At 36.6% G+C, this 26,869-nt stretch overlaps 1 protein-coding gene across 6 annotated transcripts in view; it reads right to left on the bottom strand.

The window, feature by feature from the left end:
* CAMSAP2 (calmodulin regulated spectrin associated protein family member 2) overlaps positions 1-26,869 on the bottom strand; it is a 111,123-nt gene that overhangs the window by 58,473 nt on the left and 25,781 nt on the right. The window contains exon 1 of one of the 6 annotated variants that reach the window (XM_019794524.2): positions 1,564-1,721. The exons of the other annotated variants lie outside the window; for them this stretch is intronic. The gene's annotated coding sequence lies outside the window, so the exon portion shown is untranslated. Of the gene's footprint in view, positions 1-1,563; positions 1,722-26,869 lie in introns of those variants that run through there. 6 annotated transcript variants of the gene reach the window in all.

Raw genomic sequence — 26,869 nt, 5'->3', positions numbered from 1 at the left:
AATGCCTGAATCCAAGCCAGAGACAGAAAAAGTATAAAGTGAGCCTGGAATATACAGTTGTGTCAGAAAGAAAACAGTATTCAAAGACTGATGGAGCGGGACACCTGGGTGGCTCAGTCGTTAAGGGTCTGCCTTTGGCTCAGGGCGTGATCCCAGGGTCCTGGGATTGAGCCCCGCATCTGGCTCCCTGCTCTGCTGGGAGCCTGCTTCTTCTTCCCCTACTCCCCCTGCTTGTGTTCCCTCTCTCGCTGGCTGTCTCTCTGTCAAATAAATTTAAAAAAAATTAAAAAAAAAAAAAAGACTGATGGAGAGATGTCAAAAAGTTATAGAAGCCAGTTTGCATGGGGCTCCCTCTGGCCAAATATGGGCCCAACTGAATATAAAAAAGATTAATGACAATAACGAGTTATATTACAAGGAATTAAAAACAAAAAGAATCCATAAGTCCATGGTGATAGTCATTATGGGGGAAAGAAAGAGAAAGCTTTTCTTTATAGAACAATGCCAAATAAGAAATGTAAAAGGAATGAGAGCATTTTAAAAATCACCATATTCCAACCACCAATGCTGTAATTAATTCAGCACAGATCATCAACAGATGCTGAAACCACTAGGTGGAGCATTAATGGGAAACAATATGCAATCAATGTCAAAGTATCACTCCATACAATGCTTCCTAATTACAAAGGAAAATATGGTCAAACTTAGTATATCACCAATAATGGGACCAACTGCCATGATACGCCTCCTGATGAAATTCAATGGAAAGTATACAACATCACCTATGCAGCATTTGTGCCAAAAATTTTTAATCTGAATCTAATTAGGAGGAATCAACCAGACAAGAGGGGGTTAGGGTAGAGTCTACAAGCTAAGTTGTTTGCATTCTTCAGAAATGTCAATGTCATGAAATAATAATGAACTAAGGTAGGGGGAGGCAACTGTTCTAGACTTAAAGACAACAAAAACACATTGGTTAACAAAAAGTAGTAAATGACCTTTGATTGTTTCCTGGTTTGAGAAAGGAAAAGAAAAAAACTATAGAACATTTTAGGTACAATAATTGCAGAAATATAAATATGGACTACATGTTAGATAATATTATTGTAACAACATTTAATTTCTTGGTGTGATCATGGTACTGTAGTTATGCAGAAAAATGTTCATGTTTTCATAAGATTCTGAAGTGATTGTGTGTGTGTGCACGTGTGTGCGCCAGCAAAGAGACTGGGGCCGGGGGGGGGGCAGGGAAAGGGAGGAGAGAAAAGCAAATATGGCAGAATGTTAGTGTCAAATATTTTTTAACTTTTTAGGAGAAAAAGTCAGAATAATAATTTAGAAACAAACAAAGCTCATATTTATTTTCCACAGAAATCGGTAAGTACATTTTATACAACATTCTTATATATGCTATACCTAAGTCAGCTAAGGTCTAGAAATGAATTTACAGATCTTGTATTGATATTCCTATCCCAAAAATTATGTTACAGAGCAAACTCTGAGGGATGGCTGGCTAAAACTGGAGCTGCTAATACATCCATAGAATAAGTTGTTTCTGTTTACCTTTTTGATTCCTATGTTGTTGGTGGCTTTCTTCCCAAGCCCTACCTCATAAGGAACGTACTTCGAATGTTTATTTGTTCAGTAAAGAAGTGATTAGATGGCTACTGAAAAATACACAGCCTTAATGTAGTTCTAATTAAGCAACACTTGCCAGTCCTGTTGCTACAATCAGATACAGCACCTGAGAAAGTTTCAATAAACCAAAAAGGGAAAAAAAGATAAGAAAAAAACCTTTAAGAATGAAATGCCTTCAATTAGGGTTTCAAAGCAAATATAAGCCACTTTACTGATACCATAAACACGGAAAGCAAGATACAAGTGTTTTTAAGTCAGAATACTGTCCTGGCATCAGTAACATTCAAATGAAGCAACCTTCCAAGTATTTCTTAAGAAATTTTAGGATGGGGACGCCTGGGTGGCTCAGTCTGTTAAGTGTCTGCCTTCAGCTAGGTCAGGATCCCAGGGTCCTGGGATCAGAGTCCCACAGAGGCTCCTTGCTCAGCAGGGAGCCTGCTTCTCAATCTGCCTGCCACTCCCCCTGCTTATGCATGCTCTCTCTCCCTCTGATAGACAGACAGACAGATAGGAAGAAGAAATTTTAGGATCAAGTGAAATCATATTCCTTTGTTATCATTTTGCTTTATCATATACAAGTAATTTTTTTGTGAGAACTTCTAAGATTTTCTCTCTCAACAACCTTCAAATACATAATACAATTTTTTAAAATATTTTATTTATTTATTCGACAGAGATAGAGACAGCCAGCGAGAGAGGGAACACAAGCAGGAGGAGTGGGAGAGGAAGAAGCAGGCTCATAGCAGAGGAGCCTGATGTGGGGCTCGATCCCATAACGCCGGGATCACGCCCTGAGCCGAAGGCAGACGCTTAACCTCTGTGCCACCCAGGCGCCCCTATAATACAATTTTTTTTAACTATAGTTGACCTATAATATCAAATTAGTATGTTAGCTACAAGTCATATATGGCCTTTATTATGTTGAGGTATGTTCCTTCTATGCCCACTTTGTCCAGAGTTTTAAACATGAATGGATGTTTAATTTTCTCAAATGCTTTTTCTGTATCTATTGAAATAATCATGATTTTTATCCTTCATTTTGTTAATGTGATGTATCACATTGGTTGATTTGCATTTACTGAGCCATCCGTGCTTCCCTGGAATAAATCCCACTTGGTCAAGGTGAATGATCCTTTTAATGTATTTTTAAATTCATTTTGCCAACATTTGGTTGAGAATTTTAACATCTATGTTTAACCAGGGATACTGGTCTGTAATTCTCCTTTTTAGCAGGGTGTTCGTCTGATTTTGGTGCTAGAGTAATGCTGGCCTCATAAAATGAATTTGGAAACATTTCTTTCACTTCCATTTTTTTGGAATAGTTTGAGAAGAATAGGCATTCACTCTTCTTTAAATGTTTGATAGAATTCACCTGTAAAGCCATCTCATCCTGGACTTTTGTTTGTTATAAGTAACCATTTTTTATACAACAATACATAGTTAAATATATTATTTTTAAAATTTATATACTAATAACTCTTAAAAACCTCTAGGAATAAAAGTTGGGCAATAAAAACCCATCGTAATTACTAAAGTTTACTGATCTCTTATTATAGGTCAAATACTACATTAGATGCTTCACAAGCACTATTCTATTTAATCCTCACAATCATAGAAGGTGGACAATATTTTCATTCCTTACTACCAATAAGAAACTGCAGCTTAGAGTTTCAGAACTAGTCCAACGTCAAACAGCTAATTGTTGCAAACCCCCATCTGTCCTACTCTACAAAGTAACTCAATCACTGCAATTCTGCTCATTGGCAATGAAGCATTCACCAAAAGACACTGAAATCATTTCTGCTCCAAACTGTAGCATTCCCTTTTAATCTCGAACATCGACTCTTCATAAACACGTCTGTAATTAAACTTTTTATTTTGAGATAACCATAGGTTCACATGCAATTATAAGAAACACAGAGATTCCATGTATCCTTTACCAAAGTTTCTCCCAATGGTAACATCTTGCAAGCCCATAGCACAATATCAGAGTCAGGATACTGACACTGATAAAATGAAACTATAGAACTTTCCATCACTAGAATCTCTCTCCACTACCCTTTGCTAGCCACATATATTTCCCTCCTGCCCTTCCCTCACCTTAAACCCTAGCAACCACCAATCTGCTCTACATTTCTATAATTTTGTCATTTAAAGAATGTTACACAAATGGAATCATACAGTATGAAACTTTTTGGGTGACTTTTTAAACTCGGCATAAATCTATGGAGATTCAGGTAAACTGTTGTATGTAGCAATAGTTTTGTTACTTTTTTACTGCTGAGTAGTATTTCAATAAACCTCTTAAAACACTGATTATGATAATGTAAATACATTATAAATGTAAATACATCAGCTTGAACTATATGTTAAACATGTAACACAAACTATCTCACTTATACTTGTAGAAGACTGCAAAAATATATTAAACTGAAGTACTAAATTATTTAATATAATGGGTGGCTGAATTTTCCCAATTTAATTTACCTTTCTTATGAATATTTGAAGTTCTAACTAAAGTTCTCACTCTTAAAAAGAAGCCGGGTTATATGGCACTGTTAAAATAAAAAAAAAAAAGTGGGGTGCCTGGCTGGCTCAGTCACTAGAATGTTCAACTTCCCTGATCTCAGGTTCATGAGTTCAAGTCCCACGTTAGGCATGGAGCCTACTTAAAAATTAAAATAAATAGGGGCGCCTGGGTGGCTCAGTTGTTAAAACATCTGCCTTTGGCCCAGGGCGCGATCCCAGAGCCCTGGGATCGAGTCCCACATCAGGCTCCTCTGCTGGGAGCCTGCTTCTTCCTCTCCCACTCCCTCTGCTTGTGTTCCTTCCCTTACTGGCTGCCTCTCTCTGTCAAATAAATAAATAAAATCTTTAATAAAAAAAAAAGAAAAAGAAAAATTAAAATAAATAAGTAATACTGTAGTAATCACCACATCCTCTTCAGAGCAGTGTGAGTGATCTTTTTAAAACACAAATCAGATCACATCACCTCTATATTTTAAAGAACCTTCCGGAGCACCTAGGTGGCTCATTTGGTTAAGTGTCTACCTTCGGCTTGGGTCACGGTTCCAGGGTCCAGGGATGGAGTCCCCGAGTTGGGCTCCCCGCTCAGTGGGGAGTCTGCTTCTCTCTCTCCCTCTTGCCCCTCCCCCATTTGTGCTCTCTCTTTCTCTCAAATAAATAAAATCTTGTAAAAAAAAAATAAAAAATAAACTTTCAATGATTTCCCATAGCACGTGGAATAAAAATCTAATCACAATTCATTAGATCCAACACAATTGCTTCCTGACTACCTCTCAGATCTCATTTGAGCCATGATTTTTTTTCTGACAAGCCTATTCTGGCCTAGGAATTCTGCACTTGCTGGCTCTTCTGGACTACATAGCTCTGCCATCCAATCTTTTCATGCCTAATTCATTTGTTTCTTTTTTCTTCTGATTCCAGTCAAAATATCATCTCCTCAAAGAGATCTTCCCTAAAGATTCTGCCTGCCTCCCAATTAAATTATTCTTTATCAAATCATCCTGCTTTATTTTCTTCATGGCAGTTAGCACTACCTGACGTTATCTAATTCACTCATATTTCTGCTTCTCCTACTCTCCCTCCTACCCTCTGCTTCTCCTACCTCTGCTACTCCAGAATGAATACTTGATGTAAACAGGGGCCTTGTCTAGTTTACAAAGGGCCTAACACACAGCAGTGTTGAATGAAGGACTACATTTTCATCCCCAAAGAAACCTGTATCTTGTTCTAAACCATTCTGTCTCATCCTGCTTGTACCTGGCATTGATCCTTGATCTTGCTTTGTCTCCCACTAATAGCTTTATCTTTATCTTCTCAAGCCTTGTATTTAATATTACTCTAACATTTGGTTCCCTTCCTCAATGATAACTCATATTCACCTCCTGGATCATGTCTCTTCTGACCAGTTTCCTTTAGACAACCCACCTAATTCAGTCAGCTCCCAGCACTCTATTCCAAGATGGATCCTCCAGGTCTAGAGCTCCAGAGCATGGAGGGAACACAAAGCACCGATTAAGTGTGTAGGCTCTGGAGTCAAGCTGCCTGGGGAAAATCTTCACTCCACCAACTCTGTAACTCAGAATAGTGCACTTAACACCTCTGAGCTCCATTTTCTTCATTTACAAAATAGGAGATAATAGCACTACCAACCTCAAAAGAATTGTTAGAGTTGAAATGGGTTAATATAAAGGGCACAGAGCAGTATCCATACCTAATAATGTATAAATATTATCTCTCGTTCTCTAAAATACAATTACTTCTGACTATGAAGGAGTAAATGGTACCAGACTTGCCCCCCTGCCACAAACAACTCAAAAACTGGACAATATATATATAAAACAACTATTCTCAGACACTGGACTACAGACAACAAAGGGCTGTGATCCCTGAGTGAAAGGAAATAATGAGAGCTCTACAATCATTTCACCTTTATGCCTAAAAGCACTTTCTGAAACACTGAACAGAAAAAGGAAATCCACCCTCCCCATGGTGGTCTCACTGAGTTGAAGAGACAAAACTGCAGTTTGGGAGACAGAGGGGTCAAGCTGCTAAAACTTATGGGGAAGAATACCAGAGAGGAGGAAGCTACACAGAGAAATCTGTATGGGGGTCCCATTTGCTTGAATACTGACCTGCACATGAGCAAGGTAAGATTCTACAAGGCTAGACAAAAATCATCTACCAGGGAAAAAACAACTACAAAGGAGATATAAATAGAATAATTCCCACAGTTCACTTGGGCTTGGAATCATCCAAATTGCAACCAGCAAGAATAGAGAGACCACACTGAATATCCAGGGTTTCATAAGGGACCCTGGATGGTAACATTTGAGTAGTAGGTTTAAAACAGCCCTAGAATGAGGCTACTCTACACCCGTACTAACAAAGCTCCAAAACAAGTCCCAAAAGAATCCATGCTGATTTGCAAGTAACTGCCTAGAAAAACAAAGTTAAAAATTTTTTTTATCTTAAAATAATTATAGGTTCACAAGAAGCTTACCAAAATTCAAAACTATAAAGGAGAGGGAAAATCAGACACTCATAAATGTGATAATTACAATATCTACCACTAAATAAGAAAAACTACTAGACATACCAGTAGTAATCATCTCATAATTCAGAGTCAGACAGACATGACAAAGATAATAGAATTACCAAAGACTTTAGAATATCATAAAACATGAACATATAGAGGAAAGAAAGTTATAAAAAACAAATGGAATCTTTATAGCTTAAAATGTATGAGAAATTAGAGATTCATTGGATGAACTTAACAGCAACAGAAGCACTGAAGTAAACTTGAAGACAGCCAAGAGAAACTATCCAAACTAAAGCACCAAAAGAAAATAAAGCATAAAACAACGACAAAAAAGAACAGAGCCTTAGCGACCTATGGGACAAGAGCAAGCAGTTAGGTGGTCAGGGGACAGATAGATATATTCAAAGAAATAAGGGCTGAAATTCTTCCAATTTTGGTAAAAGCTACAAACTCACAAATTCAAGTAGTTCAAAAAAATCCCAAACAGAAAAGCTCACTAAGGCACATCATAACCAGACTGTACAACAATGAAGAAAGAAATCTTAAAAGTAACTAATGATAATGACACAGTACATACAGAGGAACACTAGTAAGAATAACATCTGACTTTTCGAGAAACAAGGTGAACCAGGAGACAGAATGCTATCTTTACTGTTCCGAAAGAAAAAGTTGTCAACCCAAAATTCTATAACTAGCTAACATATCCTTCAAAAATGGAGGAAGAATAAAGACATCTTTAGATAAGTAAGGAAACACTGAGAAAAGCTGACATCAGCAGATAGATACTACAAAAAAATGTTAAAGGAAGCTCTTCAAGGTGAAGGAAGAGAATAAGAAACAGAAACTAAAATCTCATCAAAGAAATGAAGAGCACCAAAAAAGTTTATATATGTACAAATATGAAAGACTTTGCTTCTCTCGTTTTTTAAAACTCTTTCAAAAAAAAAAAAGATTCTGGGGTATATAAAACATGTTCAAGTACAAAGGACAAAAGGGAGAAATAATGGTGATGTTTACAAGACCCATGAACTGGTAAGTATAAAATACACACTGGGTTTTGAAGACTTAATACAAAAATAAGAATAAAAATACTCGGGGCGCCTGGGTGGCACAGCGGTTAAGCGTCTGCCTTCGGCTCAGGGCATGATCCCGGAGTTATGGGATCGAGTCCCACATCAGGCTCCTCGGCTGGGAGCCTGCTTCTTCCTCTCCCACTCCCCCTGCTTGTGTTCCCTCTCTCGCTGGCTGTCTCTATCTCTGTCAAATAAATAAATAAAATCTTTAAAAAAAAAAAAAAAAAAGAATAAAAATACTCATTAATAATTTTTAAATAGAATAACTGTTGAAATAACATTTTCATATGTTGGGTTAAACAAAATATATTCTTAAAATCAATTTCCCTTGTTTTTATTATTTATTTTTTTTTACTGCAGCTACTAGGCAGCTTAAAATTACATGTGTGGCTCACATTATATTTCTACTGTACACTACTGGTCTAAGTCTAAACTAACACAAGTACCAGAAAGAGAAGAAACAGAAAAGTACAGGAGAAATATTTTAAAAGACAGTAGCCAAAAAAAGATTTTTCTAAAATTAATGAAAGATACCAATCCACAAAACCAAACTTTTCAGTGAACCCTTGGCAGAATATATATAAAGAAAACCACACATAGGCATCTCATAGTCAGATCTCTGAAAAGAGAGAGAGAAAATCTTAAGGTAAAAAAATGCAAAAAGAAAAATGGACTGAATTAAAGAGAGAAATAGAGAAGTCCACAATTATTTGGAGCTTTCAATACTCCTTTTTCAAGAATTATGAGAGCAAGAGAACAAAAAGTCAGAAGGGATACAGAAGACCTGAAAAGCATTATTATTAAGCAAAATGACCTGATATTGATTTATAGGACACTACAGCCAAGAAGAGCACAATACACATACCTTTCAAGTGCACATGAATGCTCATCCGGATAGATCAAATTGCTGGACCAAAAACAGTCTCAGGAAATTTGAAAGGGCTGAAATCATACAAAGTATGCTCTCTAACCACAAGAAACATAAATTAGAAATCAATAACAAAAAAAGATATCTACAAATTAAAGAAGATGCTTCTAAATAATCAATGAGTAAAGAAGAAATCACAAGAGAATTAAGAAAGTATTTTGAACTGAACAGTAATGAAACACCATTCACTTGTGTTCAGCACGATGTCAAAATCTGCAGAACTGAGAGGGCAATTCATGACTTTTAGTGTTTATATTAGAAAAGTAGGATAGTTTAAAATCAATTACATAAGAGTCCATTCTTAAGTTAGAAAAAGGAGCAAATTAAATCAAAATAAGAAGGTAAGAAAAAAAAATAAGGAAGGAAGGAAATAAAGGTAAGAGCAAAAATCAGCAATATAGAAAACAACCAAAACAATACTAAAAAATAATAAAATGAGAAGCTGGTACTTGGAAAAGAGTAACAGAATTGATAAACCTCCACCCAAATTAATAATGTCAGGAAAGAACAAGGGGACATCACTACAGGTTCTATAGATATTAAAAGGATAAATAGGGAACATTATGAACAACCTAGTGCCGATAAATCTGACTTATTTATTTATTTTTAAGGATTTTATTTATTTATTTGACACAGAAAGAGCACAAGCAGGGGGAGCGGGAGAGGGAGAAACAGGCTCCCCAGTGAGCAGGAAGCCCAATGTGGGGCTCTATCCCAGGACCCTGGGATCATGACCTGAGCCAAAGGCAGAAGCTTAATTGACTGAGCCACCCAAGTGCCTCAAACTTGACAAATTCAGATGAAATAAACAAATTCCTTGAAAGACTACAAAACAACCTAAATTAAGACAAGAAACAAAACATCTTTATAGCTGTAAATCAATTTTTAAAAACAAATCTGTAATTTAAAAACAAAGAAAGCATGTAACCCTGATGGCTTCACTGGTGAGTTCTATATCCAACATTTAAGGAAGAAATGATACCAAACTTAGACAAAGTTTTCAGAAAATAGAAAAGGAAGGAACACTTTGTAACTCATTATATAAAGTCAGTATTACCTTCATACTGAAATCAAAGAAATTAGAAGGAAAGGAAAAACATCTTTCATGAATGTGGCTGCAAATATCCTTGAGAAAATATTAGCAAGATAAATCCATCAACACATAAAATAATACATCATGGCCAAATGAGTTTAATTCCAGTAATTTAAGATGAGTTTAATATTTGAAAATCAATGTAATTCATATATGAACAAGTAAGGAAAGCCATATGATCATCTCAAAAGACCCACCCCCCAAAAAGCATGTGACAATATACAACACCTACTCATGATTTGAAACATATACATTCATACAATTCTTAGCAAACTAGGAATAAAAGGGAACTTTTAAACTTAATAAAGGGAATATTCAAAATCCTACAGATAACATCATACTCAATGAGAACCAAATCTGTTCCCCATAAGATCAGAAACAGGCGAGGATGTTTGATCTCACCATGTTTGTTTAACATTTTTGGAAGTCTTAGTGCAATAACGGAAGGGGAGAAAAGACACACTAGAAAGGAAAAAGTAAAACTGTTTATTCACAAGCAACATGATTGTGTATGTAGAGATCTGGACATATCCACAAAAAACCTACTAAGGAATATGCATTTAGCAAGGTTACAAGATACAAAATCAATGTTCAAAATTCAATTGCATTTCTCCATATGAGCAATGAACTGGAAATTTAAAACCAATTCCATTTAAAATCAAAATAAAAAATCTGAAACAGAGTAAAATTTAATAAAATATGTATGAGACTCATATACTAAAAACTAAAACACTATTGAAATAAATTAAAGAAAAGCTAAGTAAATGGGAACAGACACCATGTTTACACTGGAAAACCCAATATCACTAAAATATCAATTCTTCCCAAAATGATCTAGATTCAACACAATTCCAATCTCAATCCCAGCAAGCTTTTTTTGTAGAAATTGGCAAGTGGTTCTAAAATGTATACGTAAACACGAAGAACCTAAAATGCCTAAAACAATTTTGATAAAGAACAAATCTGAATGACTTACACTACCAAATTTTAAGACTTACTATGAAACTACAATAATGAAGTAGTACTTTGTGGTACTGGTCTAATAAACATATAAATCACAGAGAAAGACAATTATCATATGATTTCTCTCATCTATGGAACATAAGAACTAGGAAGATCGGTAGGGGAAGAAAGGGATAAAGAAAGGGGGGTAATCAGAAGGGGGAATGAAGCATGAGAGACTATGGACTCTGAGAAACAAACTGAGGGCTTCAGAGGAGAGAGGGGTGGGGGAATGGGATAGACTGGTGATGGGTAGTAAGGAGGGCACGTATTGCAGGGTGCACTGGGTGTTACACGCAACTAATGAATCATCGAACTTTACATCAGAAACCAGGATGTACTGTATGGTGACTAACATAATATAATAAAAAAAATTTTTTTTAAAACATAAATCAAGGGCACAGACACACATATCAAAATAAGTCGGTACAGAAAGAATAGACTTCACCCACTAGATATCCTTGTTTAAAATAATAATAATAAAATAAGCCTTGACTCTTTCCTCTCATTATACAAAAATAAATAAAAGTAAATACAAAATGAATCATAGACCTAAATGTAAAAGCTAAAACTGTGAACATTTAGGAGGAAAAAAAGAGAACAAATTCTTCACAACCACAATGTAGGTAAAGATTTTTTAGGGCCTAAGAAGTGCCAACTATCAAAGAAAAAAATTAATTGGCCTCCATCAAAATTTAAAATTGCTTGAAAGACACCATTAAGAAAATGAAAAGGGAGGGGCGCCTGGGTGGCACAGCGGTTAAGCGTCTGTCTTGGGCTCAGGGCGTGATCCCGGCGTTATGGGATCGAGCCCCACATCGGGCTCCTCCACTATGAGCCTGCTTCTTCCTCTCATTCCCCCTGCTTGCGTTCCCTCTCTCGCTGGCTGTCTCTATCTCTGTCAAATAAATAAATAAAAAATCTTTAAAAAAAAAAAAAAGAAAATGAAAAGGGAAACCACAGACTAGGAGAAAATATTTGCAATATATATATTTGACAAAGGCCTTGTAGTCAGAATATACACAGAACTCTTACAGTAATAAAATAAAAAACCCAATAAGGACATGAGAAAAAGACTTAAACAGACACTTCACCAAAGATGTATGAATGACATACATCAGTGATCACTGATAATGACATCAATAAGTATAGGAGAAAAACACTAAGTTACATTATCAGGGAAATACAAATTAAAATCACAAGGAGATATTAATTCACACTAGAATGGCTAAAATTAAAAAGATTGATGATACCAAAACTGTTGGCAAGGATATGGAGCAATCAGAACTTTCATACATTGCTAGTGGCAAAATAAAAAGTACAACCATCACTTTGGGAAGCTGCTTGACAGCTACTTAAAAGTTAAATACACTTACACAAATACGGCCCTCCAATTCAACTTCCAGGTATTTACCCAAGAGAAATGAAAATGTCCTCACAAAAATGTACACAAATGTTCATTCATAGTTGCTTTATTTATAATAGACCAAAACCTGGAAACATCAATGTCCAACAAGAACAGGTGAATGAATAAACACATTGTGGTATTCATACAATGGAATAATACAAAACAATAAAAAGGGAAAAACTACACATAACAATATGTATGAATCTCAAAAATATGAGCAAAGGAATCCAATTCAAAAAGAGTTCATGTAGGGCACCTGGGTGGCTTAGTTGCTTAAGCATCCAACTCTTGGTTTCGGCTCAGGTCACGATCTCAAGGTCCTGGGATCAAGCCCCTTATCAGGCTCCACGCTGGGTGTAGAACATGCTTAAGATTCTCTCTTCCCCTCTGCCTCTGCCCCTCCCCCCTCCACTTGGAGCACATGTGCTCTCCCTCTCTCTCTCAAAAAAATAATAAATAAATACAGTTCATGCATTATGCTTTCATCTACATGAAATTCTAGCACAGGCAAAACTAATCTATAGTGACAGAAAGGAGATTAATGGATGCCTAGAGTGGGATGAGGGGCTGACAGTAAAGAGATACAAGGGAATTTTGGGGGGTGATAAAAGCATTTTATATCTTAACTGGACTAGTACTTACATGAATACATACATTTGTCAAAACTCAAAACTATTTACTTCAAATAGATATATTTTATTATCTTTAAATTAGCCTCAACAAAGTTGATTTTTAAAAAGAAAGATCTGGCCTTAGGAAGTCATTCAGACTTCACTGAGTTTCATCCTCCTCTGTTAAATGTGGATAATACCTTACCTATTTCTCACCTCACAAGGCATCCATCACATAAGGTGTACATCAGAGTATTCTAAAACGTTCTACTGATATAAAGGTTACAGTGTTTTTATACTTAAGGTATTATACAGTGTATGACAATGGGATTAACCTACAGAATTGTCTATTTGTTAAAGATAATCTTCAAACTTCATTGTCATCATTTATTTTTATGCTTTCCCAAACAAATGTTATATCGATTAATATTTTAAGGAACAATAATTAGGAGATTTCTATAGTATCACCTTCATGTGCCTGGTCCATTAAGAAAGGAGTTGCCAATGAGCCATCAAAGACATGTATGCAGGAAAAAAACAATAACCACCAAGAAAATAAAACCAGGTTTTTATGAAAAAAAAAATAGACTATTACATCCAACAAATCAAGATTTAAGTACAGACATATATATTTTCCAAATGTCCTAACCATAGTGACCTGGGCAAGATTTATTTTTATGATAGTTTATATATGGCAGCTCAGGCTTGTCCACCACCACTCAACATAATTGCTGCTACTTTATGCCAACAATGTAAAATGACAGCTATGTTCTTTCATTTGCTAACCAGTATGACATCCCTAGTATATTTTAACCAGTCACATATGGGGTACTTCAAAGTATGTTTGTACTTTACAGCTTTCCAGATTTGAAAGTTTCCCAAGCATATGTGATGCTGAGTCAAAAATTGCTTCAAATCTCAAAATCTAAAACAAGCTACGTAAAATACACTGAAATATGCTTTATCATATAAAAATAAGCATCAGTAAAGGCTCCCCTTAACAATGAAAAAATCGCCTGAAAAGAAGTTTGTCAGCAGATTTCTTTCAGCTGGGTGTGTATGAAAAATGCTCCTGACAGTACTCACTTTACCAGAAAAAAAAAAGAAACATAAGGTTGCGACACAATCATAGCTGTTCTCTAACTTGGCTCTACCACCCAGTCGGGCTTCATTTCCCAACACTATCAATGAGAAAGAAAAAGGAAGGTCATGATGCCTCCCTTAAAAGTAGCTACTCATCCTAGGTTTGTAGAATATACGAGACAATTTAAAACTGAATAACAACAGGGAAAGTTTCACAACATTTGAACACAGCTATGGCAGAAACTCAAACAGCACAGTAAGAAGTACGAATACCTTTTCTCCAACCTACCAAGTATCTGGAGGGACCCACTTCCTTCTAGACGAATGCCTGTTGGCAAGCAGTGCCCAGATTAACACACCACAGTGTGGAACTAAAAGATCACACTTTCCCTAAGACGGCCACATGGCCTCTACACATAGACACTGACCAGAGCCCACAAAGCTGCAGCTATCAGAAAAAATAAAGAGCTGAAGATCTAGGAGGTACCTCACCAGCTAACTGGCAGGGAAATGTATGCACACTTGAAAAAAGTTCAAATTTATGAACCAGTGTGCTTTAAATGGACGCTCATCAGCAATGAAGCAATTATTTTCCTTGCCCCCCAAAATAACCTGTTGACATAACTCTCAAGAAATGCTCCTACCTACAATAAACTGTCAAAGATTCACTCTGTGAACTCTAAGGTGAAAAAAAAATGTAAAGACATCAGGACTGTCAAATTTTTTTATCCCCTCGGCTGGCAACACCTTACTAGCACTGACTTTTCAAACAGACAAGTACTGCCACATAAAATGCCACCTCTATAATTTTGGTAGACCATGATATATATAAATCCATTAAAACATTTATTTACTAATGAATCATTAACTATTGGCATTATTAAACCTAAATTCTAATTTAGATCACTAAAAATTCATTAAATGCTATTAATTAAAATGCTATTTAACAAAAGAAAGACTGAAAAAATTAGTATTCCTTGCATTTTCAGGCCTTTTCCAGTAATATTATAATTACATGGAAGCTACTGCTATGGCATAAACTCTATTAAAGACGGAAAGAAAAAGCTTATTTTACTTATTTATTTTTTGAAGTTTTTGAGAGAGAGAGAGAGAGTGTGTGTGTGTATGCGCATGAGCCGGGGTTGGGGGGACAGAGGGAGAGAGACGAAGTTAAGCAGGCTCCACTCTCAGTGCAGAGCCCAATGCAGGGCTCGATTTCACAACCCTGAGATCATACCTGAGCAGAAATCAAGAGTTGGACACTTAACCTGCTGAGCCACCCAGGCGCCCAAGGAAAAGCTTATTTTAGACAAGTGGTACCAAGGCACGGTATTACAATTAATTAAAATGTCACAATATCCAAAGAATTTCTAAACCTGTATACCTCAAAATTTTATATTAAAAGAAAAGATACTTTTAGTTTTTATTTTAAAACTACTTTAGAAAAATCTATGGGAGCCCCCTAAATATATCATGATGTTCTGTATTTATTAAACAGACTCTTAAGATATTTTCCGTATCTGAGATACAAGACCAAAAAAATTATTAACTAGCAAACTGGCAGAAAAATTAAGAAAACAGATATCATATAGATCAAAAAGACTCTGGTACTACTCAGAGTTGTTCAATTCTTTATCCTACACTTCTGACTGTTCTCCACAGTCAGAAGCATTACTAAAATATTTGTGCTTCTATTCATGGCCTCCTCTTTTTATTCTAAAACATCCCCCCCATGGCATCTCAATCCCATGGCTTCGACTAACTATTACTACTCAGGTGATTCCCAAATCTCTATCTTCAGCCCACACTTCATTGGGCATCTCTTCTTAGTGGATGGTGGGAAGGCATCTGAAACTTAAAGCTGTCCCCAACTAAATTACGTACTCACTCTACCATGGCCATTTGCCGCACTTCAATTCCCTCCTCTCCTCTCTTCCCTATCTCATAAAGGTCACTACAATATATACTCAGCTTGCTTAGTCTAGGTAACATAGCCTCATTATTTCTATATTTTTACAATGTAACTCTGATCATGTCATTGTTTTGCTTAAAAACCCTTTGGTACAAAAAGGTCCAAAACATCCATCAACAAAGGATTAGGCAAATAAATTTTGTGGTATTTTCATGCCTCAGGGTATTGCGAAGCCTTCAGAAATGATTGTATGTATCTATATTCATTAATATGGAAAGATGGTTATGAAGCCTTAAAAACTAGCAACATAGTTTGCCATGGCTCCTCCAGCCCTAGCTCTACGTCAGGATTCTGCTTTATTTCCAAATTTGCTAACAAGTAAATTCCTCCCATGATTTGTTCAGATTTCTGAGGTAAAGAAGCTGACTGGCATCATTCATCATTTTGTGCAGGGCAACTGAGCAGAAGCCATAGATCATTTGCTACTCTCTAAATTTTATCTACTCTTACAAAAAATGGCACTGGCCAAATGCAATAAAACTCTGAATCAACTTTTATAACTGAAATATTTCTAGGTCAATCCAATGCAATTACATAATGAAAGAATATGAGCAAAAATCTAAAATCTATTGGATTTAGTTTCTAAAATACATCCTTAGTATTAATAGGCATGTTTCACTTCAAGAAAACAAACTGGTAAAAATTCAGGTGTAAATATGAAACAAATTGTTAATTTTTTTTTTAAATTTCAGCTTTACTGAAGTATAATTGACATATAAAAGTATAAGAAGTTTAAGAGTACATCAAGGTGATTAGATATACCTATATTAATTGTTATATTTTAACACCACAGCTGAACATAAAAAGCAAAGGGGAGTCAGCAAGTGAGCTAACAGAAACCAAAAGTCTATATACTCTATTCCCCATGATTATTTGAAAGCAGAGACACTTATTATGTTAAAATGAAAAAGTAGAAAGCTAACAACTTAATCACTTAATCAGATTCTATTATAAATTCCATGAGTTCAGGAGCCTCCTCCAGAACAGCTAATACTGGAAGCTTAGTAAGTATGTACTTTAGGAATAATGACAGCTCACTCTACTCAAATCTGTAGGAAAACAAAATCAAAACCAAATATTCGCTACTCTCTTGTAATCATAAATTACTTCCCTTTCAAAATACACTTAATTCTCAATTTAAATATTCACTAACATCTCTTAATCCTTCACCAATTCAGAATCTTCTCTGGGCCAGATGCTGGAAATATGACAAACATGATCATCATGGCCCCGTCTTTGTGAAACTGATTCTGTAATAAAGAGCACACTTTCCGTTAGCCTTGCTTAGGAGGAACAACTATAAAGTAGTTGACATTTTTTTCCCTATTAAGAATTTGATTTGAGGACATTTACCTTGACACACACACACACACACACACCCACACACACACTAAAATGTATAATCCACCTTTTCCAAAAAATGACTTCTAAAAGTTTCCAAAAACAGGCTCTAACAGGTAAAGCTGTTTGGTACTTGTAGTATATCAGCACCATCTTTCTTCACTTATCAGAGAAACAAAAGTCTCAATAATGGAGATAAAACTGAACATGGTAATCACTTCAAAATATATACATATATCAAATCATTATGATGTACACCTAAAATATGTGTGTGTGTATCAGTTATATCTCAATAAAAACAAAACACTAAAAGAAAAAGTGGAGACTGGGATGCCTGGGTGGCTCAGTCGGTTAAGCGTTTGCCTTCGGCTCAGGTCATGATCTCAAAGTCCTGGGATCAAGCCCCAAGTTGGGCTCCCTGTTCAGAGGGGAGTCTGCTTCTCCGCCTGCTCATGCTCTCTCCTTTTCTGTCTCTCTCTCAAAATATAAAAATAAAATTTTTTTTTAAAAGTGGAGATATTATAGGGGCGCCTGGGTGGCACAGCGGTTAAGCGTCTGCCTTCACGCTCAGGGCATGATCCCAGCGTTCTGGGATCGAGCCCCACATCAGGCTCCTCTGCTGTGAGCCTGCTTCTTCCTCTCCCACTACCCCTGCTTGTGTTCCCTCTCTCGCTGGCTGTCTCTATCTCTATCGAATAAATAAAAAAAAAAAAAGGTGGAGATATTATATTATTAGATAAGATGTCTCACCATGTGTCTTCCAACTAACTTTAAGTGTGTTTTTGAAGAGGCTTCATCATATAGACAAAATTGAAAATCTGAATCCTTTTAATCACAAAGTTTTGGCTTAAGGAAAAGGAAATACTCTCTTCTGAGCAAACCCATCCTTCCCCTTACGCTATACCCGAGAAAGAAATAGTGGTAAGAAACAGACTCCAAAACACTGACTGGGCCCCCACGTTTTGCAGGGATGGTGTATTTAAATATTAAGGTCAGCACCAAGTCATGCGTGGCCTCTTGTCTGTCATCTGTCCATGTGGCTGCAGTGTTCATGAGCCCAGGACCTGCTCCCTCAAGAGAAAAGGCCACTCATCCTTCTCTTATTCTCTCTTTCCTATGACCAGTAAGACACTAAGAGGATCTATGAGAAATGCAAGTTCTTTCTCTCTCCTTTAAAGGTTTTCCAAGTAACGGGGCTATAAAGCAGCACCTACCTGGACCTGGTCTTCTCCTCACTCCAGCTCCTCCTTTCCCCACCTTTAGTTCTCACTGTCCGTCCCTCCTTCTGCTTCTAACCCAACTTCTCCCATTCTTCCCACCACTGACCAGTTCTCTATTTTCTCCTCCCCTCCCTGCATGCTCACCCAGGATTCTCCCTTCTACTCTCAACTGAAACAGGCAGGATAGCCATTGACCCTACTAGAATAGTTAAGTCCCACGTCTGGCTGTTACAGGAACATAAAGGACATCTTATTACTACTTGGTTCTAGGCCAATGTAATGGAGGACAAAAAGAGCCCTTTTACTTGGTTCAGCGTAGCTTACCAAAATTCTGCACTGGGGGCTAAGAACCAAACCTGAGCTGACGCTAAAATGATTTGTCTTGCTTTCCTTTTTTCTGCTTTTTCTTTCAAGTATTTCTCATAAACCAACCTGAGGTCTTAGTCAAAGAACAAGACAATCATTTCTGAGCTCCCTGAGCAAATACTGTGATAAGAGCACCCAACTTCTTGCATTTTTAACACCCAAAACAACTAATTTTTTCAAAAAAGTTTGGCAGAACTTTTTGATATTAGGAAGAAGCTTTTGAATGTCCTTACCTAATAATTTACTGTTTCATCATGCAAGGAATACTGATCTTATATTAATATATAGCACTTTGTACTTACTGAAGTTATCACACATATGTTGTCCAGTCTTTTCTCAAATTATTTTGTCTTACTATGACGTTACTATTACTAAAACACTGACGCCCTAAGAAGGGAAGCTTCTCTGCTACACTATAATTACTATAATGGCTTTTAATGATTATCTACCCACCTTCTTTTCCTAAGTGCTTTCCTTCAGGCCATGAACTTCAAACGCTGATGACGCTCAAATTTAAATCTCTACATAGGACTTCTGAACTTCAGACTCATATATTCAACTACCTGACAGCCAGAAGGCATTGATAACCCAACAGGTCTGAAATATAATTCCTGATTCTTCAGCTGCCTCACCCCGCCCCACTTCCCCCCACCTCACCTTCTACATCCACTATCTACAAAGCAACCTGAAAGCATTTACTTTTTAAGAAGTAAACCAAATCAAACTCCTTGCCCTACTTAAAATCCTCCAATGATTTCCATGCACAGAATAAAATTCAAACTTCTTATCATGGTCTACAGGGCTCTACCTGCTTTGGCTACAATCTTTATCTCTATCTACTCTATCAATCTTGTTCATGGCTAACCTCAGTGGCCTTCAGTTCCTGAAACGTACCAAACTCACTCCTACATCAAGGCCGCTAACCTTACTGTTCCTTTTGCCTGGAATGTTCTTTTCCCAGATTTCACATGCTTGTCCTTCTAGTGTTTGGGTCTCAGTTCAAATGTCAGCTCTCTAGACAGGACTTCCCTAACCACCTCCTATGAAAATAGCACGTTCCACTTCCTCTAGCCCCTTCTTTCTGATTTATCTTCTTCACAGCATTTGCCACTGTCTGAAATTGTTATGATCTGTTTAGCTTTTTACTGTTTGTCTTTGCTACTAAAATATTACTTCTATGAAAGCAAAGACTTGGTCTATCTTCTCATTACTGCATCCCATTGCCCAGGCCCAAAAAAATTTTCAACAAATATTTACTGAAAGAAATCAGTATTTCATATTGTACAAATTATATAACTTTATGGTAAATAAATGTAACCCTAAAACTTTAATTCCTGAAAATGTTCCCTCCAGGAAATTGTTAGGAATCTTATCATCCAGACATGAAGTTTATTTATTTTGTGGATGACCCACCAATTCAGGGCCTTTGAGTTTGTTCTGTCAGCTATGCTCTTTCCCCCTTATTTTTGCCTAACTGGCTCCTCCTCATGTACATCTCTGCTCAAATACGCTCTGTGTAAGGATGCCCCTAACCATTCTAACTAAAGAGAATAGCACACAATCGCCTCAGATCACTCGATCCCATTATCCTGCTTTTACTTTCTTCATAGTCCTTACCATTCTCTAAAGTTACCTTTTTTAAATTTGTTTACTTATCAACAAAGTAAAATGTATAAATTCAGGAAAACAATAATCGGCATTCTTACATGCCAGCAAGTTTATTAAAAGAACTTCCTGAAAAGAAAGATGGACCCCTGGGACAGCTTTGTAACATATCTCACTTTGTAACAGCTCACCGTAACCCCCTTTTCAACCACAGAACACTACAGGTTCACAAGGAATCCGAATGACAAAGATTTTTTTCTTTTTGTTATAGAAGCTCATTTATCCAGGTGTATGAACATAAGCAAGTATCCAAATGGAGCACTTTTTAAAATCTTTGTTTTAATGACCATCTGTTTTCTTTCTTTAAATCATATCACTGACGTGAGCTAAAAACAATTTATTAAACTGCTATAATCTACCAAGCTGCAAAAATGGGTTGGTATCATAGGGTTGAGGTGGGAGATCAATCTGTTCAACACAGACTGGGGGTATAGATGGCTACAGACAACTGCTATGACCACCCACTGCTCCACAGCAATGGACTGCAATTGTGCAAATTAGAAAAATTTACATTTCTGCATCAAACCTACCAAAACATCTCAATCTTTGTGCTCTAATTATATATGTGCGTATATATAATTATATAGCAATAATTATGTATCCTATATAAATACAAACCACCTTTACTGTACCACCTACTGAAGAAGTTTAGTAATCTATAATGAATAGTTATCTTTTTTGCTGTTTTAAAAAAGATGAAAAGCCCTAGTTAATAGATGTTTAATTCATCTTCAGTAAACAACAAAAATTACTGCTGGCAGGTCTATAATATCAGACAACTTCTTAAGTATCTTAGTTTTTGCTACTTTGAATGAGCTATGAAGATTACAAACAAAAAGAATATAAAACTTTCATTATTCCAAAGTGAGTTATCAAAACATTAACTGGAAAAGATATATGCCCTCCCATGTTCACTACAGCATCAATATTGTAAATATTACAATAACCAAAATAGGTAAACAACCCAAGTGTCCATCAATGGATAAAAAAAGTGTGAAATGTGAAAACACACAGACACACATGCAGAATATTATTCAACCATAAAAGAAGAATGAAATCTTGCCAACTCTGACAACGTGGATGAACTCTGAGGGCATATGCTAAGTGAAATCAGTCAGAGAAGGACCAATATCATACAATCTCACTCATATGTGACACCTAAAAAGTAACAATAACAAAAAAACAAGCTCGGAGATACAGATAACAAATAGGTAGTTGCCAGAGGTGGAGGGTGGGGAGTAGGTGAAATGGGTGAAGGGGTTCAAAAGGTATAAACTTACATGACTTAAATAAGTCATGGGGATGTAATACGCAGCATGGTGACTAGAGTTAATAGTACTGCACTGTAAATTTAAAAGTTCTAAGAGTAAATCTCAAAAGCCCTCATCACAAGAAAAAGTATGTAAATACGTATGGTGACACATGTTAACTAGACTTACTGTGGTTATTTCACAATACATACAAATACAAACCATTATGTAATATGTCAATTATACCTCACTAACAAAAAAACATTTGAAAAAGTTATATATTTTATAGACAAAGTTTGAAGCAATTTTTTTCCATCATCATTAGATGCTAACTCTGAAAAGCCAAACCAAAAAAAAAAAAAAAAAAGAGGAATTGCACGTGAAACTGTAGTGTATTCCAGTCAAATAAAATGATTAAAATTTTTTGAATTGGGAAATAAGACAGCTATCAAAGTGTCATTTCAGGAAAATTCATCTGACAGCAGTACACCACAGAAATTAGATAAAATAAATCTTAAGGAGGCAAGTCCACATACAAACTCTATTCCTACAGTTCTTTTCATTAAAACAGATAGAAGCTATTGGTAATTGCATATTAAAATACAATTTTAAGAAAAACATGGGTGTGTACTTAGTTTTCAATACCAACACCATCATTTACTGCTCTTCTCTAGAAAATAAAGCAATTTAACTAAATTGGTTTTTAATGTGGGCTTATAACCCACTTCATGGGTCATATATGAAGTCAATTCAGTTAGTCATAACTAATATTTTTCTAACTAGAATAGAACAAAAATCAAGTTAAAATGATAAATACTTTCGTTTCTATAATATATGTGTACTAAGTAAACCAGGTGTGGTAAATACATTTGCAGTATGTACTTCCGTGAGTCACAGTCAAAAGAATTTCAGAACTCCAGACCAAACGATTGCCAGGGTCTTTCAGCTGTTAAACTTTACAGCTAAAATGTGTGGGGGGGGGGGGGGGGGGGGCAGAATCAATGGATGGCTTTTTCTTTATTTAATGTTTAGCTACAGTTCTTTTAATAGCAAGCAAAAGAATATAAATGCCGAATTAACTATGCTAACTTAAACAAATATTGGGGCTTATTGGGAGGGCACTAGAGTGGTTTACAGCATCTATGGAAGAGCTGAACCACTAAGCTCAGGAAGGACAGAAACTGAGCAGCGCCAGCTCCCTCGGCCTCGGAGTTCACAGACTTCCACCTAGGGTACCACCTTGGTAAGATGGGGTGGCTCCAACCACCTGCTATCACTGTGCTGTGATTCTCTCTCCATTGGGTTTTCAGATTCTCAGTAAACAGTCCAATTAGCCCACCATGCATCAGGTATCTCAACCCTTGGATAAATCAGCAATGGCCAGCAGCACGGTAAGATGCATACACATGGTCTCTGGGTAAATAAGAAACTGTCCACCATCTCAATTTGTCTAAAATATCTCATCTTTCTGGCCAGAAAGTAACACTTCATTTACTGAGCCCTTACTGTACGAGACACAATACTTGGTTCGATATGATAAATATATACGATGAATATGTACACTAAAACATTACGTTGTACACCATAAATATATGCAATTTTTGGCAATAAAGCTAGAAAAAAGATACAGGAGAACCTAGATTTTATATAAGAACAAAACTTAAACATACACTGAACATTATAATAAACATTTTTCATTTCACATGTATTCTTAGTTATTATAAGTCCTATTTTTTTTAAACCAAGATTTATCTTAAACCAGGGAAATTGTGAAAATGAAACCTAAAATATTTTTTAAATTAAAACACTATTTTGCAAAGTGAATCACTCTATTTCTTTAAATCTGTAACTTTATATGTTAGTGGTCACTAAATGAGCTGCATCCCTTACCTGAGAAAAGAGCACCTGCGATGGTTTGGATGTTTGTGCTCCCCCAGAATTCGTATGTTAGAATTCTAATGCCCAAGGCGATGGTATCAGGAGACAGGGCCTCTGGCAGATGATTAGGTCGTGAGGGCTATACCCTCATGAATGGGATTAATGCCCTTATAAAAGAGGCTCCAGAGAAATCCCTGCCCTTTCCACCATGTGAGGACACAATGAGAAACTGGTAGTCTACAACCCAGAAGGAGGCCTTCACCAGAACCCAACCATCCTGATCCTTGATCTTGGACTTTCTAGCTTCCAAAACTGTAAAAAATAAATTTATTTTTAAATTACTCAATCTGCGGTATTTTGTTACCTGAACAGTCTAAGACAGGACCCTCAGTCGGTGACCAAAACAATTCCCTCTTCTCCCTACTATTCTTATTCTTGGGATTCCCCTTCATTGCTGCACACTCTCCGTGTGACATCCTACTTCATGCTGACATTCTCTGTGGGTCTCCCCAGAATCAATGCAGATCATAATCCACAAGGACAGGAAAAAGGATGGCAGCGCAATGTATTTGTAGAATAAACACTGGGTTAGGAGTCAGGAAGACCTGGGAACCACCTCTGCTCTGTCACTAACTAGCAATTTGATCATGATCTATTCACTGCCTCTTTCTATACCTGTCAGAAGAAACTAAATAAGTATCTTATTAAATAAATCTATCCAGGGACGCCTGGGTGGCACAGCGGTTAAGCATCTGCCTTCAGCTCAGGGCGTGATCCCAGTGTTGTGGGATCGAGCCCCACATCAGGCTCCTCTGCTATGAGCCTGCTTCTTCCTCTCCCTCTCCCCCTGCTTGTGTTCCCTCTCTCGCTGGCTGTCTCTATCTCCGTCAAATAAATAAATAAAATCTTAAAAAATCAATCAATCTATCCATAAGGTTTCCTCACTTGTCAAAAGGAAATGATAACAACTACCCTATTTATCTTTTCTGGGTGTTTAAAAAAAAAAGTGTAAATGCATCGTAAACGATTAAGCACCATAGAAACAGTATTTTCTTAACTGAGGTATAATTGACATATTAGTTTCAGGTGCATAACATAATGACAATATTGTGAAATGGTCACAGTAAGTTTAGTTAACACTTGTTACAATACACAGTTACAGAATTTTTTTCTTGTGAGGAGAACTTTTAAGATTTACTATCTTAGGAAGTTTCAAATATGGATTGTAGTATTATTAACTGTAGTTACCACGTTTTACATTACATCCCCATGACTTACTTATAACTCTAAGTTCGTGCCTTTTGACCCTCTTCAACCCTTTGGCCCATACCTACCTGCTGCGTCCGGCAACCACCAATCTGTCCTCTGTATCTTTATATGCTTGGTTTTTTTGTTGTTGTTGGGTTTTTTTGTTTGTTTTTAGATTCCACATACAATCTCACTTTTTTCCTATTTGTTTGCTTAGCTAGATTTTTTGAAAAGCCATCTGGCGTAAATGGGCTAAGCATGGCTTTGGAGGCAGCAGATACAAGTTTAAATCCTAGCATCGTGTTTCATCACCTGTTTGGCCTTGGGCAAATTGATGCACCTTTTGGGGATGTCAGTTTCCTCACCTATATACAACAGGAACACTACGACCTCTCTCATACATTGCATTAAAAACTAACATTTGTCAAGTATGCTCAATTCTGCTCATACCTCATTTCATCCCCACAAGTCTAGACAAGTCTCCACACTGCAACTCTTTGATCCCATATAACCCCTAACGTCCTCCAAGAGCATCTTCAGGGCAAAGATCATCTACTTCATCACGAATGCCTCACCTAGTGTACAAAGTAGAACTAAGTTTATTATATCAAGGAATTCCCATCCATCTTTGTGATAAATATATAAGAATAACATAAACTAAAAAACAGGATATTCTAACAAAATGAGTATTTCATTTCTCTGTACACAGAGAGACCCACTTTCACTTATATACAACCCTTTTTTTCCAAAAGGAACTAAGAAGAAAAGAGAAACTTAGGATAAGACAGAGTCACCTTTATCTTTCTCATCAAAAATAAGAGATTTAAGAATATCAGTTCAAGATTTTTAAACTATAATGCTGACCCTTTACTTATTTTGGGTTTTAGTTTAAGATTTTACTTATTTATTTGACAGAGAGAGACAGCCAGTGAGAGAGGGAACACAAGCAGGAGGAGTGGGAGAGGAAGAAGCAGGCTCCTAGCAGAGAAGCCTGATGTGGGGCTTGATCCCAGAACGCCGGGATCACGCCCTGAGCCAAAAGCACACGCTTAATGAATGCGCCACCCAGGTGCCCCTGGGTTTTAGTTTTTTATCATTATTAAATAAGAATATCAGGGTTCACAAGCACCAGGAGCAACAGAGAATGGGGAAGCTAACATCTAGACCCTGAGCCTCCCAGAAGAACAGAGTGAAACCAAGAAGCTATTTTTTTCCCCAGCTTCTAGTAGTTAACCACCTATTAATCAGAGTTGGCATAAGGGATAAAATCTTTTTGCCAGTCCTATTCTAGCTTCATTTCCCAGCTCTGATGAGTCAAAAATCACCTCAATTCTATCTCAAAAATGCTTCTCCCAAACGAACTCTCTTCTGCATGTCAACGGCCTCTGCTTCAGGTCCCTGGCTATTTTAACAGCCTCCTAAGTGCCATCTCTTTCACAATACCACCCAACTGACTTTCTGTAACACAAGCCTGATGGTATCCTCTCTAGTTTAAAACCCTATGCTAGATGGCTATCTATCATTTCAGGATAAAGTACACACTTGGCATGACATAAAAGGTCATTCATGCCCTGTTCCCATCTAACTCTCTGGTCTCATTTCTCATTGCTCCCTAACACATACTTAATTCTAAAGCTACAACCAAACTCCTTGTTTTTCCCTAAGCATATCACGATGCTCTCACACTCCCTTTTAACATCCTGTTATACTTTCATATACACTACCTTATAACATGTCCGTCTTTGCCTCCCTGGTATATTCCTTCAAAACTCAGCATAAGAGTAGGACTAAGTTTGGTGCCTCTGTACACCTAAAAGACATGTATTATAATTTGGTTTTTCTTCTATAATCCCCAGTAGAAAGCAAGACCCTGAAGGGCAGAAACTCTTTAATCACAGCAGAAAATACACAATACAAAGCAGAAGTTCTATAAACTAAATAAGTTAAAAAAAAAAAAAGCCTGACTGAGTTCAGTTTTATTATAAATATAAAAAGGCTTCTGTGAGATCATCTGGCAAAATAAACACC

Source organism: Ailuropoda melanoleuca, chromosome 8 (genome assembly GCF_002007445.2).
Source record: "Ailuropoda melanoleuca isolate Jingjing chromosome 8, ASM200744v2, whole genome shotgun sequence".
Classification (NCBI taxonomy): Eukaryota; Metazoa; Chordata; class Mammalia; order Carnivora; family Ursidae; genus Ailuropoda; species Ailuropoda melanoleuca.
Note: the sequence above shows the minus strand (reverse complement) of the source record. Positions and strands in the feature narration are given on the sequence as shown.